Source organism: Selaginella moellendorffii, unplaced genomic scaffold (assembly GCF_000143415.4).
Source record: "Selaginella moellendorffii unplaced genomic scaffold, v1.0 SELMOscaffold_90, whole genome shotgun sequence".
NCBI lineage: Eukaryota > Viridiplantae > Streptophyta > Lycopodiopsida > Selaginellales > Selaginellaceae > Selaginella > Selaginella moellendorffii.
The window spans coordinates 344,219-353,144 of record NW_003314351.1 but is presented as its reverse complement, the minus strand read 5'-3'; positions in this window follow the sequence as shown (position 1 = coordinate 353,144).

The following is an 8,926-nucleotide window of genomic DNA, read 5'->3' as shown; positions in this document are numbered from 1 at the left end:
TTTAATGGAATAAAGAACATTGATAGAGAGGTAGGTGATGTGACCAGTCGACAATAGCTACCCCATGATTAGAGATTTCACCATGCACACAAAGTGCTGAAGTTAGTTTGCCTATACTGGCCCAAACGCACAAACGCAAGATTAATACATGGACAATATCAAAGTCATTTCTTAGAGTCTTAATTATTAATGAATAAATCTTAGATTAGAACACAAAAGTATTCCAAGTAAGTTATCATCTGATAAACTAGAAGTATAGTATAAAAACCACCAAGATCATCATAATTGATAAAGACAAGAGTCATTATCCAACAACATTCAATAGCAAGTACATTATCAAGTAAACTTAATGAGAAAACTTAACTACTGAATATTGTAGACAGTATACCAAACAACTTACCAAAGACATCTCAAGGAACACAAGTATCATTGACTGGCAAGCAAAATGCTCGCGAATGTATTACTCGAAGGAAATAACATCCAAATCTATTAGAACTAGCTCGAGTAACAATCAATATAATAAAATGAATGTTGCAAAACTAACAAACACTCATTCATGCTAATTATCACACTAGCCAATTTAAATAGATCATGATCAATAATACCAAGGAACCAAAGTTGCTTAAGCAAGTGTTAGTAACATCTTATCGATATCTCAAACCCAAGAGACCAATCTAAAACAAACCATAAAGAACATGTGGTATTACGAAAAGCCATAAGCCATCAAAAAGAACAATTAACTATCATGAAAGATCATCAATCCTCCTATCAAAAGAGCAATGCATAGTCATTATTGAAGAAAAAATCCACCATTCTGAAGAATGGCACATCATTCTATATTAATAACCAAACAAATCTTTTGATAAGGATAATCAACTATCCTAGACGATAGTCAATCACCATTAATGATTGCCAGATGCAAAAGTCAATTTTAACATCGAAGCTAACAAGCCAAAATGCTTTCCCTAACAACTTCTAACAAATGGAACAATGAGCATAAAAACTCAAAGAACCAACTCGAAGAAGCCTATAGCCAAGTTTTGCCTAATAATGATCATGAGTCTTATTTGAACTAACTTCAATGCTAAAGAAGAAATCATTATATAACCCACAATATCCTCCTCAACACATCCAGAAGTTAAATTTCATAATGCAAAGCTAATAAAGAGCATGTTTGCCTCAATCCAAAAACTAAACATAACAAAGCTATACTTAACAAGTGATCACCAAACGATCCTCCATGAATCTATCTGTAGCAAGACATAATTCACTAAATAACAAGCACAAGAAAAATCATTAATGATTAATATATCTCAACTGAAATCTAACAAGGATTCAATCACTTCAATATTGATTACTAACTCTTTCTCTCATAAAGCTAGCATAGTCCACGATTAAATCACTTTTCAAGGAAAAGCTCAAAACTCAACCCCTACTAAACAATCTCGTTTAGAACATAACTAACTCAATTTGCCACTAAGTTCATTAGAACATCAATACAATTGCTAACTAGCAAATGCACGAGTGCTGCTAACACAAAGATACAGCCCAAGTATTAACACTATTTGCATCGAGACTAATGAAACTCAATATCAATCTGATGAAGAGACATCTTATTTCACTCAAATCTCAGCAATAATAATGTCAACGATAAGTCATCACTTCAATGCCATCAACACCATAATAAAGCTAGAAGAAAGCAACGGTGAATCACCACTCAAAACTCCCTAGCAACCAAGCTAACCAAAGTAAAAAATACCTTATTCAGTATCCGAGACTAAACCTTCAGCAATACTCAGTTATAGATAACACATTATCAAGGAGTGAATCACCACATCCAAGTCTCCATGAAATCCAATACCATGGACTAAACACAACAAAATGATATCAATAGAGGTAGAATCGACATGCCAACATAGAAAACTTATGTAAGTCTAACGACACAATCCTCCGCAACACTATTTGGTAAAGCAAGCCTATCACTACTAAATTATCATTGAGCGAAACAAGTGTCTAACAATCCTCGACAAAATCTATAAGCAATCATTAATTGCAGAGCAACTAACAATCACTCTTCAACTTGCTTTCATAAGATTTAAACACTAAACCCACACCATCAAGTTATATATTTGTCTAATATGAATGTAATACCCCAGATACGAGATAAAAGTTCATAGACAAGCACAAACTAAATAACCACTCGAATCCAACTCAACCGCAATAAGCTCACTAATGTGTTTAGCCAATAGCTCTAAGCATGCCTCAAGAGGCTAGCTATGCATAATCAACACTTAGTCGAAACTAAAGTGAAGACCATGAGATGAACTCATATTGGTACACAACCTCCTCATAGACAAAGTTATAATACAGGTATCAACATCTCAACCTCAAACAACTAAGTTAGACATCACCATCCTTATCCAAGGTGCAGGGCTACCAAGACCAAGTCAAGATCAGTGAGAACTTACTACTCTCATAGAGTCTAACAAAATGCAAAGTGCAACTTGCCACCAAGCACAATGTTACAAAAGAAAAACATAAGGGTCACCCTTCTTAGAAAAGTGCAATGGCCACTTTTCTTCACCAACTCCAGACTCTATTCAACTTAATTGCTTTAGCCCCAAAAGTCAACATCCCTTTCGGGTTGCATTATACAAACTACTTACTAAGATCTAAGCTAACCAAAGCCAACTCCAACCCCTTCACTAGTTTGTACTAACTTATGAAAACAGAAAGGTTTTCGAGCAAAGTAACAATAAATCAGCCATTGAGAAAGTCTTAGAAAATTTATGGAAATTTTTCTATCCTACAGAAAGAATGACTCTCAGTTCAAGAATGCAAACTTTCAAAACTCAATCAACTTCCTCATACTAACAACTTTATATACGTTCACCTCAACACAAATTCTTGAGACCTATAGTGTGCTTAAGCATCAAACATCATGCCCATATTTCCGATTCTTACACCAACATTTGCAAAATGCAAAATAAACATCAAAGGCTTGATCACGAAGACCATATCTTTGGATATCCATATTGCACTAACACTCTTCTTCAACCATCTTTAAGATCTAATGTGAAGCCAAAAGACTAACAAGAAAAATAATATGGAAAATCAAGATCTAAAGACAATTCCTCATCACTCAAAATAATAATGTCACTTCCACTAACACAAGTGCTAGCAATGCCAATGCCTCAATAACACACTTTTTCCATTCAACAATCTACTCCAAGTGCTAATGGATAAACCAATAAACCATAGCAAATGAATGCTATAACCCCTTCTAACACCTCATGGGCAAACCTAAGGAACTAAGGAACCAACTTAAGTTTAACATAATGGACCACTATTGAGAATCCAATCAAGGCTACTTCAATGTAAATAGACTAGTTTCACCCTCAACCATTTTGGGGTTGATCATCATCTAACTAAGCAACTTCGTAAACACATTGTTCCTTATCACATAAATATGATATAAGAAATCACAATGACTTGATCGTCAATTGAGCAACACCATGAGTAATGCCCATGCCATTACTTCAAAGGTTTATGTGAATATCAAGTGTCAACTTAATTCGACAAAATGATAAATGCCACACTTCACTAATAATGATTTACAATACCTAATACCACTAACTTTTGTTCACAACATGGACAAGTTCATGCCATTCTCTTTTTGACCAAACTCAAAATTAATCTAACACTAAGCTACTTAAAGAGTAATAGCAAGGTTCTCCGGAAAATAATTAAGCATTGTAACTCAAGTCTTTAATAGCAAGCCTAAACAAAATGGTATAGCGCTTCACCATTATCCATCCCATAACTCACTATTTTAAAGACTATCATTTCCAATATGCTTCAAGGTCAGGACTCTTGATTGCATATTGTGGACACGAGTAATGTGTCACACCTCGTTGCAAATTGTTTCTCCAAGGAGAAAAACTGATTTACGTGTTTGATCCTTCGTCCCTGATGACTCTCTTTTCGATCTCATCTTTGACTAAACCTCAAGCTTGCATTTGCACTGCTTTCAGTCCAATCCAAGAAAAGTTAATGAGAGAGCATAGGAATGACTACTTGAATTAATAAACTTATCCCTGTAGTCTTGATTGATCCATTTGTAATTATGCTTAAGAAGGATCCACTAGTGCCGTGCTAAATAGCTATGGACCAACTTATTTGCCACTCATAGCAAACCCAGGGAAGGTTTACTTTCACTCATGGTATATGGAGCAACTCATAAAACCACTGATAGGCTAACATTAATCCTGCCAACTCAAAATGTAGCTTTAAGCTGCTAATGTGCCTCACTCACGAGCCCAAGCGCAAACTCGTGGGAAATGGAACATCTCAATCCATCTTATGAGCCCAAGAGCAAACCCACATTATAAGGTATAACAAGGTAATCAAATCCATACCTAAGGAACAATTGTGAAGTCTTAGCACCCAAGCCTGTACCCACTCAAATCATCGTTTTCATCTCTACGTATGCAACAAGACTAGTTGCCCAATCTTATTGGATAGTACTCGCCGGGACTCATACTCCAATACCAAATTTAGCACATGTGGTTTTTACCCTTTATCTTATGGTGCTTTACCATAGGATAACCACAGAAGCGAAATCTAAACCCTCTAAACCCTCCATGTGCCACATGTCATATGCCACGTGTCCAAAGGACTGTGGTGTGGAACCCGAGTTTCAGGGCCTTAGGCCATTGAATGAAGGAACGGTGCCAAACTCCCAAGCATGGAGCCAAGGAACAATGGCACTAGAGCATAGAACAACTCTCGAGCATACAACCAAAGGAGTGAAGGGACAAGAGCACGGAACGACTTGGAACAATCCTAGAGTATTCAGCATCCCTATACCAGGATTAGCACGCAAAACGGAGCCAAACGGAGTTTGGCGCTATTTCAGCATACCAATGGCCTAACGCAAAGATATAGGTAATCCATCAGCTAGCATGGAATGAAACTTAGGCTTAGACCCAAGCCGGACGTAAAACAAGGACAAACACGCAAGTGGGAGCTAGACTAGCCATGCCCGACCTACCCACTATCCCTACTATACATTTGGAACCCCCTGTATGCCCCCCCCCCCTCCCCCCCCTTGAGGAATACATGCTTTGGGCTTTCACCCCAAGCTTCCCTTAGTACCAGGAGTTAGTCTCTAGGACAAGCTTAAAACTTATTAAATATGGATGTCCTTAGATTGCGAATTTGGACACGGGACGAACACCATTGTGTTTAGGACAATCTCTATATTCCATAGATATGCCAAATTAATAAATGTAGACACTTTCCATAAATAGCATTTAGGACCGAAATGAGACTAACACAAAAGGCATGATAGGGTGTTTGGTAGACATGGTAAGCTATTATCCAACCATATTGAGGGACTAGTCTCAATTTTTTTCCACTTGATCAAACACTGACTTTCTCTTTTGTTCTAATATAACATTATCATGCGACGATATCACGCTTTGGCAAGGCCCCAAATTGGCCTCTTCAAATCATTAGATTTGTTCTGTAACTAGATCAATTAAGCGGGCTAGGCATAATAACTTCATGGCTATAGGTTTGCAATAGTGTGTATTGGCCATAGTTCTGGCCACAGCCCTAGCTATGGCACTATGGCCTTGGCCATAGAACCACTGGCTGCTGGATGGCATTGGTCATAGTTGTTGGCCACTAGATGGCATTGGTCATGGCTGCTGGCCGCTAGATGGCACTAGCTATGGCTGTTGGCCACTAGATGACACTGTGAGATTCACTGTGGTTGTTTGACTGTGGTTGCTTAGTCATGGCTTGCTATTTTTCTTAGAGCCATTATGCATTTTGGATTTGATAGAATATTGGCAACAGTCTTTGAGTTGGTTTGAGCTTTTGTCAATGTTAGGCTGAATGGTTTGTGCATTATTAAATTAAATAATAAGTTGTAATTATTTCCAGGGCTTGGCTTGACTGGAATGAAATTGGGATGTGGAGAAGGAGGGTGTGGAGCATGCACAATGATGATTTCTTCATCATAACTGGAGAAGATAAAATTAAGTAAGCTTGTCTCTGTAGAGATGAGAAAGCTAGAAGTAAACTATTTTTTCTCTTATGTTCTTCCTTGTAACCATCATGCGATTAACACTTGCTTCCTATCATTCTTGGGATGATGCACGTTGTTTGCGGGAGTTTCCTACGTATCTGCAAGGCACAACTTTGCAATGCTACAATGGTCTGGACACGAAGACTTCTGAGGATTGGAGCAATTCTTCTGGGAAACAAGGAGTCACGGGAGTAGAGGAGTGACTAACTTGCCATCACCCAACACAGGCAAAACTCCTACCACCCCTTGCAGCAGTCTTAAAAGATCAAACTTGCATAGATCTCGCAAGTGATGTAGAGGTTGGAACTTCTAAACTCTGAAAACTTTCTGAACCATCCCAGCAAGAACAGGAGCGTATCTTAAGCTGTAAAGCCATAAATTCCTAGAGAGAGAGAAAAGGATTAGTGACACTCTAAACGATAAAAAGATTGCATGCTCTCGTTGTTCTGACCAACAAGAAGCACAAGTGAACTGCCTTAGTGTGCCCTAATCTTCATCTCTGTTTTTCTTTCTGGCTCTTGTTTTTAGTTAACCAACCAGCCTTTGAGCTTGGAACTTGGCAGGATAGAATCTGATTCCTGTTTCTTGGCTGGGGTTAAAAAATAATCAGCTGGCATCTTTATTCCTACTAAGTATTTTTTTTACTTTTATAGTTTGCATTGTATTCAAGATTTCCTCATAAGGAGATGGAAACATTCCACTTTGACAGGCCTTATAGCTCTAGCGAGCTTGCGACTTGGATCACTCAATTAAGCCTTAGCTCCTCACAGCTCCATAGTGTGGAGCACTTAACAGGTGATTTACCATAGGATAACCACGAAGTGGAACTTAAACCTTCCATGTGCCATGTGTCACATGCCACTGTCTAAAGGACAATGGTGTGGAACTCAAGTTTCAGGGCTTTGAGCCACTAAACAAAGGAACAGTGCCAAACTCCTAAGCATGGAGCCAAGAAGTGATGAAACCAGACCATAGAGTAACTCCCAAGCGTACAGCCCAAGGAGTGAAAGGACAGAAGCATGGAGTGACTTGGAACAGTCCTAAAGCAACCAACATCCCAATGCTAGGACAAGCACACAAAACGGAGCCAAATGGAGTCTTGTGCTATTTCAGCATATCGGTGGCCTAACATGAGGATATGGGTACTCCACTAACTAACATGGTATGGAACTTGGGTTTAAACCCAAGCCGAACGCAAAACAAGGACAAACACACAAGTGGGAGTTAGACTATGCCTTAAGTTGGTCAACTATGCCCAACCTACCCACTATCCCTACTATACATTTAAAACCCCCTATATTCCCTCCCCCCTTGAGGAACACATGCTTTGGGCTTTCATCCCAAGCCTCCCTTAGTATCAAGAGTTAGTTTCTAGGACAAACTTGAAACTTATTAAATATAGAATATCTTTAGATTGCGAATTTGGACATAAGACAAACACCATTGTGTTCAGAATAATCTCTACATTCCATAAATATGCTAAATGAGCAAATCTAGACACTTTTTATAAATAGCATTTGGGACTGAAATGAGACTAACACAAAGGGCATGATAACGAGGGTGTTTAACAGACATGGTAAGCTATCATTTAGTGAATATTAAGGGACCAATCTCAATATTGTGGGGGTTCTTAATACTAGTAAGTGCAAACCAATGACACAAGTTTCTTAAACTAGGCTGAGTATGGTCAGCAAGAAACACATAGGGTTCTTACCTTATGTTCATCCAATTTAAGTGCATGGTCATTGACCACTTTCTCAACTAGCTCAAGTGGGAAACTAATAATGGGTCTAGCAATACTGACCTCTTGTCATCATAGCAGTAAGGAAAGAATATCTAAAAGGACTAGCTGGCAGGTAACTTTCGATACCCAAAATCACATTCACAACAATCACCACTACTGCTACAATTTTACAAAGAGGCCAGTGGCAATGAAAAAGACTTTGTCGCAGGGATCAAGGGGGAGTACACACACAAGCTCATTGTGAATCTTATCACTCAGAGAGAGCTGCCCATTGGAATAGCGCTGATGGTTTTTGGAGAGCAAGGCCATGAACTCAATCTTATATATAGGGAATGGCTTAGAAATTCATGAAAAAAACACTTTCTTTTTCTTCCAAAACTTACTGTGAAGCTGAGATGAATGAGCTGGTAATACTGAGCTATGATCTGACTAGCACCTATCATAGTAAGAAAGAGAGATGATAAGAACAAGAACCAAACTTTTAAGAATGAAAAGGAAAGATAACAAACCCTTGGAAAAATTGAGAGTGAAAGTTGGCTAGTCAACTCCAAGATAATTGATGTGAAGACAAGCTCTTCTAGGAGATTTTCCTTGCCTCTCCAGATAACCCAAAATCCCTATTCCCACTAGGGATGCTCGTCCAATCAAGATTCCTATTTGATGTTGGTCACCCATGAAAATCAAGATTTTGGAAGCCAATGTGAAGGATATGTTGAAGAAGGGAGTTATCCTCAAGTCTCAAAGTCCTTGGATTTGTGAACTTTATCTTGTGATAAAGCTTGATAGGAGCATTCAATTTTGTATTAATTATTGTATGTTTAATAATGTGATTGTTCATAATGTATACCCATTTCCTCACACAATGGATTTACTTGATCGTTTGGGACAGAGTCAATGGTTCAGCAAATTGGATCTTGCATCAGGGTATTGGCACGTATCAATGTCTAAGGAGAACATTCCTAAGACTACTTTTTATACACCCTTTAGGTTGTATGAGTTCATGGTCATGCCATTTGGTTTGAATAGTGCTTTGGCAACGTTCCAATGGATAATGGATGAAGTTTTTTGCAATATGCCAGAGGTAA